Source organism: Elephantulus edwardii, unplaced genomic scaffold, assembly GCF_000299155.1.
Source record: "Elephantulus edwardii isolate Elephantulus edwardi_28Jun2011 unplaced genomic scaffold, EleEdw1.0 scaffold00249, whole genome shotgun sequence".
NCBI classification, from domain to species: domain Eukaryota; kingdom Metazoa; phylum Chordata; class Mammalia; order Macroscelidea; family Macroscelididae; genus Elephantulus; species Elephantulus edwardii.
The window spans coordinates 3,798,738-3,809,390 of NW_006399999.1; the positions used below are offsets into that span (position 1 = coordinate 3,798,738).

Here is a 10,653-nt window from a genome sequence, read left to right on the forward strand (position 1 = left end):
ATAGTATACAGTATATATATATTAGGGATAATTTGTAACTATTCAAGTCATGTTTGATATATTTCTGATTTATACTTATCTTGAGCAAGTAATACTTTAAGTACATTTCTAGCTTTTATACTCCAACTGAAAATTGTGTCATTGAAGATGTTTATCATATGTTTAAAAAGAAATATCTTTGTTTTTTAAAAAAGATAAAGTCATGCCTTTTGCAAAAAAAAATTAGAATTATAGAAAATGAAATGTTATATTTTCTCCCCTGTTCCTTTGATAGCTCCATTTAGAAAGTTAAACACTTTTGAATTTAGTGTGCATCCTGCCAGGTTTTTTCCTTGTGAATATACAAATACATGTGTATATATTTTACCATATGAATATGCTGGTATTTATACAACTATAAAGGTATTTGCCCACCATGCACAATGATGGTATGCAATTTCTTCTGGTTTTCAGCCAACAGTGGATTTATTGCTAGAAATCAATGACGATCTTAAAACATATTTTTAGATTATCTGCTGTAACATAAAAAAATATTAAGACTAGGTTTTTTTAGTCTTTCATTGTTATTGTTGTTATGTACTATTGAGTCGCTCACAACTCATAGTGACCCTGTATAAAACAACTCCGAACTCTGTCTTATCCTGAGCCATTTTCACTATTTCTGACACACTTACCTCCATTACTTCATTTACTCTGTCAATCTATCCATCTCTTCCAGGTACTTTCTCTTTTGTGCTATCCTTCCAAACATGATGTCCACATCCAAGGACTGGTCCCTCCTGGCAACATGCCCAAAGTATGCCAGGTAGAACTTTAAAATCTTGTCTCCTGGGAGCACCTTGGTTTCACCCTATCCAGGACAAACTTATTTGTTCTCCTGACAGTCCATAGTATGTTCAGTACTCTCTTCAGCTCCACAACTCAAAGGCATTAATTCCTCTTCTATCATCTTTGGTCATTGTCCAGCTCTCTGATGCTTGGTATGTAATTGCTAAGACTATAGCCTGGATAAGGTGCACCTTAGTCTCTACACTGACTTTGATGCTCTTTAGCACTTCAGAGAGGTCACTGATGCAGATTTTCCTAATGCAATTCATTTTTTGATTTCCTGATTGCTGGTACCAAGCAGCAATTGTGTAGTCAAGTAAGCAGAAATTATTAACAATCTCAGTGTCTTCTCCATCTATCATTGTTCTACCAGTTGGCCTAGTGTTGAGAATCTTTGTCTTCTTGATGTTGAGGTTCAATTCATATTGAAGACTACAGTCCTTGCTTAACCTTTTGCTGCAAATGCTTCAGGTCTTCCTCCATTTTAGAAAACAAGGTTGTGTCATTAGCGTAACACAGTTTGTTAATGAGCCATCCTCCAATCCTGATGCCATGCTCTTCCTCATAAAGTCCAGCTTCCTAAATGACATATTTCATATATAGATTGAAAAAAAATTTGGAGATGGATGCATCCCTGATGCACCCTTTTCCTAATTTTGAACCATTTAATAGTTCCTTGCTCTGTTCTGAGGACTGCCTCCTTGTCTGAGAATAGGTTTTGCATGAACACAATCAAGTGTTCTGGGATTCTCATTCTTTTCAAGATTAGCCACAATTTGTTGTGATCCACACAGTCAAATGTCTTTGCATAGTTTATGAAACACAGATAGATATTCCTCTGGTACTCTCTTCTTTTAGCCAAGATCCAGCTGATATTGGCTATGATTTCCCTAGTGCCATGGCCTCTTAAAAACTCAGCTTGCATTTCTGGTAGTTCTCTGTTGATGTACTGTTCCAGTTGATATCTCGTTAGTTCCTAGGGCCCTATTTTTTACCAATTCCTTCAGAGCAGCTTGAACTTCCTTCTTCATCACCATTGCCTCTTTTTTTTTTAAATTTTTACTGACTTATTTACAAAGCTCGTATACATTATTTTTTACATCAGATCTTTCTCATTTTGTTCCCCCCCCACCTCCCTCCACTCGTCAAACTGTGTGCTTCTCTTATTATTGCCTGCCCTGTCACCTATCCTCAAATATCCAACCACAATGGAGTGGATTGAGAAATTATGGTACATTCACATGATGGTATACTACACAGCATGCAGGAGCAATGATTTTTTAAATTGCTACCTACTTGGGAGGATCTGTAGAACATTACGCTGACTCAGTCCCATAAGGACAAATATTGTATAAGACCATTGCCTCTTTATCATGTTTTTTAATGAAATTCTTTTGTGTTAGTAAAATCTTTCTAGTAGAGTGACTCTGTGTACTCCTTCCATCTTATTTTGATGCTTCCTGGACTGTTCAATACTCTGTCCATAGCATCCTTAAGTATTGCAATTCAAGGCTTGAATTTGTTCTTCAGTTCCTTCAGCTTAATAAATGCCAAGCATGTTCAGCCCTTTTGATTTTCTGAGTCCATTTCTTTTCACATTTCATTATAATACTTTGCTTTGTTTTCTTGAGCTTCCCTTTGAAATCTTCTGTTCAGCTCCTTTTGCTTTGATTTCTTGGTGTTCTATGAAGCCTGTGAAATTACTGGTGGACTATAACTTTTTTTCCCTTTAGAATGGTATCACCAAGATTGTTGTTGGTGTGTGTCAGTGATTTGGTACTGGCCCATAAGTGATTCTCCTGTGGGTTTTCAGAGACAGTAAATAACATGAGAGGAGACTGGCCATCCTTCTTCTGCGGAGCAGCTGGTGTACTCAAAGCATGTACCTTTGAGATTGCAGTACAGCTTTTTTCCACTCTTGTTATTTCGTACGGTCTAGTTGAGACTGATCTATAGCTGACCTTCCAGTAAGTTCTAAGAGGCAGTAAATTGCACTGGAGGAAATTTCCCTTCTTCTCCCTCGGAGCAACTGGTGGATTTGAACTGCCTGCCTTTGGGATTATAGTGTAGCTTTTACCACAAAGCCATGAGAGGTCCCTTGTTACCAACAGGCCATGCTAAACAAACTCTTGCTATATCAAACATTAGAAGTGTGCTTGATGTGTACACATTACATTGTCATATTCAGTGAGCAAAACACTATCACTCTAGTCTCACAAGAATGAAAATAATTGCCTTCAATTACCTACTAATGTGATATATTTCCTGTTTCATTTTATTTATAGATGTTCATTGGATGGAACAAGAAAGGGATGGGAATTTTAAAGATAATTTTTGTAAAGTGTGTGGAGTGTTGCTACAGTTTGAATCACAAAGGATCTCACATTATAAGGTAGGTTAAAATTAATGTGTATACGTTGTAAAGCGGATTTTTATGTATCAAGTTCATGTAACTCTTCTGAGTAATTTTATTCTTAGGAGAACTCTGTGAAATAAGTGTTATAATTTTCCTTTGTTGAATGAAGACGATGGCTCAGAGAGGAAAAATACTTAGAACTTTGGTTCGGAGAATTGAAATTTAAACATTTTTTTTTTTTTTTACTTCAAAGCTTGTTTCTTTTTCATAATATTCTACCTCATGTTGAATCTGTCATACCACTATCTCCTTGGTCCTTATAAGTAAATATAGAGAAAGCATCATGAAGCTTGAACAAAGAACTATTCTACGAACCAAATACTGTTGCAAAACCAGATTCTTTATTTACAATACGTGGTAAGGATTTGTGCTGCCAGCCCAAAGGCACACAGTTCAAATCCATCAGCAGCTCTGCAGGAGAAAGATGGGCAGTCACCTCTCCTACAGTTAACTACCTCTGAAAACCTACTAGTAGGTCAGCTATGAGTCGATTCTGTCTCGAAGCTACACAACAATAAAAAGAGGAATTTGTTTTCTTTTTTACTTTGTTACCACACATCTTATGGTGGTTGTTGTTAGGTACATCAAGTCTAGTGTGACTTATAGTGACTCTATGAATAACAAATCTGAACTGTGTTCTATCCTGTGCCATCCTCATCATCTCTGGCCGCTGTCACTATGCCAATCCATCTCATTGAAGGTTTTCCTCTCTTTTGTTGACAGTTTGCCTTTCCCAGCATGACAACACTTCTAAGGAATACCTTCTCTTAGCAACTTGCAAAAAGTATGTGAAATGACACTTTGTCTCCTTCCCTTTGAGGAGCATTCCGATTACACTTTTCCCAAGACATATATCTGTTTATTCTTTTGGCAGTCCATGGAATATACTGTGTTTTGAGATCAGGAAGTGCGATGCCTCCCACTTAGTTTTTATTTTTCAGAAGAGCTTTGCTTATTTGGAATATCTTTCCTTTTCAAATGAAATTAGATATTGTCTTTGGTATCTCCTTGAAGAGCGAAACTGATATCTGTATTTGGATTGTGCTGAACCTGTAAATTGTTTTTGGTAGGATTATATTTTTCACAATGTGGAACATGAACAGGAAATTTTTTCCCATTTGCTTAAATACCTTGTTTATTGTAGTAATGATTTGTGGTTTTCTTTATAGAAGTATTTTGTGACTCTATTAGGTTTATTCCTAAGTATTTTATCTTGTGGTTGGCTATTGTAAATGATATTATTTTCTTATTTCATTTTCAGGCATTTCTTTGTGGCTTTGTTGTTGTTATGTGCTGTCGAGTCGCTTGCGACTCATAGCGACCCTGTATACAACAGCCCTAAACCCTGCTCTATCCTGTGCCAATCTCACTGCCTCTGACACACCCATCCTGATTACCCCAGTCACCTCATAGAGGGTCTTCCCCTTCTGCACCGTCCCTCCACCCTCCCAAGCATGATGTCCCTCTCCAAGGTCCTCTCCCTCCTTACAACATGTTCAAAGTATGTCAGATGAAGCCTCAGAATCCTTGCCTCCAAGGAGCAGCCTGGATTAACCCTCTCCACGATGAATCTGTTTGTTTTCGTGGCAGTCCATGGTACATTCAATACTCTTCTCCAGCAACACAACTCAAAGGCATCAATTCTCCTTCTATCCTCCTTAGTCATTGTCCAACGCCCTGATGTATAACAAGTGATTCCAAAGACCATAGCCTGTATCAGACACACCTTAGTCTCCAGAGTTACATCATTGCTCTTCAGTACCCTGGAGAGGTCCCTAACAGCAGACTTTCCCATCGCAATACGTTTTTTTATTTCCTGGCTACTGGTGCCAAGAGTGTTGACTGTGGAGCCAAGCAGACTAAACTTGTTAACAATCTCAATCTCTTCACATCCATCCTGATGCTGCCAATTGGTCCAGTGGTGAGAATCTTTGTCTTCTTGACATTGAGCTTCAATCCATACTGAAGGCTGCAGTCCTTGACCCTCTGCAGCAAGCATTTCATGTCCTCCACAGTTTCAGCAAGCAGGGTTGTGTTATCTGCATAACGCAGATTGTTAATAGATCTTCCACCAATCCTGATGCCACACTTCTCTTCATAGATCCCAGCCTGCCGGATAATCTGTTCTGCATACAGGTTGAAAAGGTATGGAGACAAGACACATCGCTGGCGTACACCTTTCCCAATTTGCAACCATGCAGGGTTTCCTTGCTCTGTTCTGACGACTGCCTCTTGGTCCACGTATAGGTTTCGCATTAGAACGATCAAGTGTTCTGGGATTCCCATTTTTCTGAGTCAGCCACAGGTTGTTATGATCCACACAGTCAAACGCCTTTGCATAATCAATGAAACACAGATATACATTTTTCTGGTATTCCCTGCTTTCATATAAGATCCATCTAACAACAACTACAATATCCCTAGTACCACGACCCCTTCTAAACCCAGCCTGGACTTCTGGCATTTCTCTGCTGATGTGCTGTTCCAGTCATTTTTGGATAATCTTCAGTAGAATCTTGCTTACGTGTGAAATCAATTATATCGTTCTATAGTTCCCACACTCTTTTGGGTCACCCTTCTTCGGAATGGGAACAAATATAGATCTCTTCAAGTCAGTTCACCAAGTAGTTGTTCTCCAGATTTCTTGACACAACTTGGTGAGCACATCCAGGGCAGCATCTTTTAGCTGAAATATGTCAATTGGTGTACCATCTATTCCTTGGGCCTTATTTTTTGCTATTTCCTTCAAAGCAGCTTGAACTTCTTCCTTGTGGCTTAGTTGTTGTTGTTTTTAGGTGTGGTCGAGTCGCAGGTGACTCATAGCGACCCTATGAAGGAGGTTCCTCGATGCTCGGGTGCCTTTAATCCTCTCTCCAAGTTCATAGGGTTTCCGGAGGCAAGCTATTATGGAAGTGGTTGCCACTCCTCCTTCCAAGCTTGTTTTAATTGGGGAACTCCACCCCACTCTCTGTCCGCATTGGGTAGCCAATCATTAACGCATTTGACACACCAGTGTCACGGTGTTCAGCCTCATAGCAACCAAAAGTGAACGCGGTACGGCAACTTGTACACCAGGGCTATACGACCTAGAGGAATGTCTGAACAAAAACAATGAAAGACAGGCCCGAGGGCAGCGGATTAAAAGTCACCCACCTTCGGCTTGGTAGCATCGCTTTCTGTCCACTGGGCCAGCTGATCTCTATGTTGATATAGCGACCCTATGAAGGAGAGTCCTCGACGCTTGGGTGCCTTTCATCCTCTCTCCAGGTTCATATGTGTTAATCTTATATCCTGCCACACAGTTGAATTTCTTTACTAGGTCTAGCAGATTTCGTTCTGTGTTTAGGGTTTTGTATATACAATATCATATCATCTACTTCCCCGTTGCCAATTTGGAATGCCTCCTATTTCTTTCTCTTGCTTAATTGCCCTCGCTAGGATTTTCAATATAAGATTGAATAGCAATACTAATAGCAAGCATCTTTGCCTGGTATCTGTTTTTTTCTTTCGTTTTCTATTTTGTTTGTATTAATATTTTAACAAATGTTTACAGAAAACTTGGATTTCTATTCATTCATTATTGCACGTTTTTCCCTATGTTCTCCTCCCAGTTTGCTATTCTCTTTAAAAAGATTCTTTCATTGTTTCACAGTTTCCTCCTTCCCCCTGTCCCCCTGGACCACTTTGCTGTGTACCTCTTTTTCTGGACTATTGTCATGCAGATATTATGTAATCATTATTTTTCTTTTAGACAGGTCTTTCCCTCATCTGTTTAAATTCCCTCTTTTCTTACTTTCTCACCAAGCTCCATGTCAGTTCATCTTTATAACAGTGGCACTAAGCAGTATTTCTCCTTTTGTGACTGGGATATTTCACTCAGCTTAATGTCCTCCAGGGTCACCCATTTTTTATAGTATTTTATGAGTTTCTTGTTTTTCAATGTTGCATAGTATTCCATTGTGTGAATATACCAGAGCTTCTCTATCCATTCATTTTTTTGATGGGCACTTGGGTTGTTTCCAGCTCTTTGCTATTGAAAACAAAGCCGCAATAAACATGGGTGTCCATATATCTGCTTGGGTGGCAGTTATGGTTTCTTTAGGGTATATTGCCAGTAGTGCAATTGCTGCGTGAAACGGTATTTCTATTTCCAACTTTTTGAGAAAGTGCCATACTACCTTCAAGAGTGATTGGACCATTTTACACTCCCACCAACAGTGAATAAGGGTTCCAATTTCTCCACAATTTCTCCACCTGGCCAGCATTTGTTGTTTGCTACTCTGTTAAACTTTTCTATTGCTACTGTGTAATATGATATCTAGTAGTTGTTTTGATTTTCATCTCTTTTAGAGCTAGGGATTTTGAACATTTCTTCATGTGTTTGTTTGCCATCTGAATGTCTTCTCTGGTGAAGTGTCTACTCACATCCTATGCCCATTTTTTGATTGGGTTGTTTACCTTTATCTTGTAGAGGTTATGGACTATTCTATAAATTCTATAAGTCTCTTATCAGATATTCCATTTCCAAATATTCTTTCCTGTCTGTGGCTTTCCTTTTTACCCTGTTGGAGAAGGTTTTTGATGTGCATAGGGATTTGATTTTTAGCAGGTCCCATTCCTCTATTTTATTTTTTCTTGGTTGTAGGTTTTTTAGAATACTTGGGAGACTGCTCATATTGTGAATTAGGTCTTTTAGAGTTCTTCCAAGCTTTGATCTCAAGTTTATAGTCCATGGTTTTACTCCTAGATCCTTGATCTACTGTGAATTGGTTTTTGTGTATAGTGTGAGATGTGTGTCTTGCTTGAGTTTTCAATAGAGATACTTTTCCAATTTTGGAACCACCATTTGTTAAAGAGATTTTTGTTTCCCCAGTTAACTGATTTTATCTTCTTGTCAAAAATCAGTTAACCATAGGGAGATGAACTGATTTCTGGGTTCTCAATTCTATTCCATTGATTTATGTCTGTCATTGTACCAGTACCACGGTGCTTTGACCACCATGGCTGTGTAGTAGGATTTGAGATCAGGGAGTGAGATGCCTCCTATTTGTTTCTCTTTTTCAGTACTGTGTTGCTTATTTGCTCTTTCCATTCCAGATGAAATTGGAAATAGCCTTTTTATCTCTTTGAAGAATGGAATTGGTATTTATATTGCGATTGCACTGAACTTGTAGATCGCCTTTGGTAGAAATGTCATTTTCACAGTCTTGACTCTTTCTATACAAGAGCATGGTATATTTTTCCGTTTCTCCAGGACCTTTTTTGTTTCTTGTAGTAATATTTTGTAATTTTCTTTGAATAGGTCTTTTATGTTTCCAGTTAGATTTACTCCCAAGTATTTACTCTTGTAATTAGAGATTGTGATGGATATTGTTCTTTTTAACTCCAGTTCTATATTCTCATTGTCACTGTAGAGAAATTCAGTTGATGCTTCTATGTTGATCGTGTATCTTGCCACTTTGGAGAATTGATTGACTATGTCCAGTAGTTTTCTCTCCAAGTCTTTAGCGGTTTCTAAGTACATTATCATATCATCTGCATATAGAGATAGTTTTAGCTCCTCTTTGCCAATTTGGATGCCTTTTATTTCCTTCTCTTTTCTTATTACTATTGCTAAGATTCCCAATATTAAATAGGAGAGGTGATAGTGGACATCCTTTAGTTCCTGTTCTCAAAGGGAATACCTTTACTCTTTCTCTATTGAGAACAATATTGACTCTTGGTTTTGCATAGATACTTTTTAATGTGTTGAGGAAATTCCCCTCAATTCCCATTTTGTTGAGTGTTTCAATCAGGAAAGGGTGTTGGATTTTGTCAAAGGCCTTTTCTGCATCAATTCATAGGATCATGTGGTTCTGGTTCTTTGCTTTGTTAATGTGATGAATTACATTGATTGTTTTTCTTATGTTGAACCATCTGTGCATACCTGTTATGAATCCCACTTGGTCATGGTGAAGTGGGTTTTTTTTGTTTTGCTTTGTTTTGTTTTGTTTTAATGTATCCTTGGATTCTATTGGCCCGGATTTTATTCAGGATTTTTGAATCTATGTTCATGAGAGATATTGGCCTACAGTTTTCTATTTTGGTTTTGTCTTTTTCTGACTTTGGTATCAAGGATATGTTTGCTTTATAGAATGAGTGTGGGAGAATTCCATCTTTTTCTATTTTCTAAAATAGTTTATGTAGAATTGGTGACGGTTCTCTGAATGTTTGATAAAATTTACTTCTAAAACCACATGGTCTAGGGCCTTTATTTTGGTTGCAAGTTGTTTAATTACCTGTTCAATTTCTTCTTTTGTAATCAGTCTGTTAATGTGTTCAATTTCAGTCTGTATCAGTTTAGGTAGGTTATGAATTTCTAAGTATCCATTTCCTCTGGGTTTTAATATATGTTTAATTATTGTTGTTGTTAAGTGCCATCGAGTCATAGGTGACTCATAGTGACCCTATGAACGAAAGCCCTCGACACTTGCATGATTTTTATCCTTTCTCCATATTCGTAGAGTTTCCAGAGGCAAGCTATTTATGGAAGTGGATGCCACTCCTGCTTCCAAGATTGTTTTAGCTGGGGAGCGCCACCAAACACTGTCCTTCATGGGTAACCGTTATTGCATTTGACACATCAATGTTACAATGTTCAGCTTCACAATGACCACAAGTTGCCTCTGTATGGCAGGTGGACACACCAGGGCTATACTACCTAGAAGAATGTTTCACCAAAAACAATTAAAGACAGGCCTAAGGGCGGCAGGCCCGAGGCCCTACAGGATTTTAATATTCCGCCTGAAGAAAGCTCCATAGGCTTACTTCCCCTTAGTTTAGGTTTCTAGGCTGTCCACCTACTTTTGAAGGGCAAGAAAGAGCAGTAACACACAGCAAAAAGGACCCCAGAAACTTCCCTTGCCTTGACTGCCACCAAAGTCGAGCCACCATAGAGATGCCAGCTATCCTGCCAATCAGCCAGTGGACTTCCAGAGTGGAGTTTTAATTATAGTTTTCCATAATATTCTGCTGTTAACCTTCTATTTTACTTGGTTTTGTTGTGACATTGCCCCTTTCATTTCTTATTTGGTTTATTTGTGTCTTTTTTTGTTAGTTTTGTTAGTGGTTTGTCAATCTTATTGACCTTTTCAAAGACCTTTTTTATTTTTATTATTGAATTTTATACTTTTTATTGACTTTTATTGTCTATTCTTTTCCTTTGTTAATTTTGCAAATGGTTTGTCTATTTTATTGACCTTTTCAAAGACCTTTTTTAGTTTTATTATTGACTTTTTATTTGTTCCTATCCCAAAGAAAGGTGACCCAACAGAATGTGGAAACTACAGAACAATCTTACTGATTTCACATGCAAGCAAGATTTTACTGAAGATTATCCAAAAGCGACTGGAACAGCACATCAGCAGAGA

General features: G+C 38.0%; 1 protein-coding gene across 1 annotated transcript in view; it reads left to right on the forward strand.

Moving 5' to 3' along the window:
- The first annotated feature begins 3,166 nt into the window (after positions 1–3,166).
- Positions 3,167–10,653, forward strand: part of ZMAT1 (zinc finger, matrin-type 1) — a 70,557-nt gene continuing 63,070 nt past the window's right edge. Inside the window, exon 1 of the mRNA XM_006899256.1 lies at positions 3,167–3,220. The gene's annotated coding sequence lies outside the window, so the exon portion shown is untranslated. The remainder of the gene's footprint in view (positions 3,221–10,653) is intronic.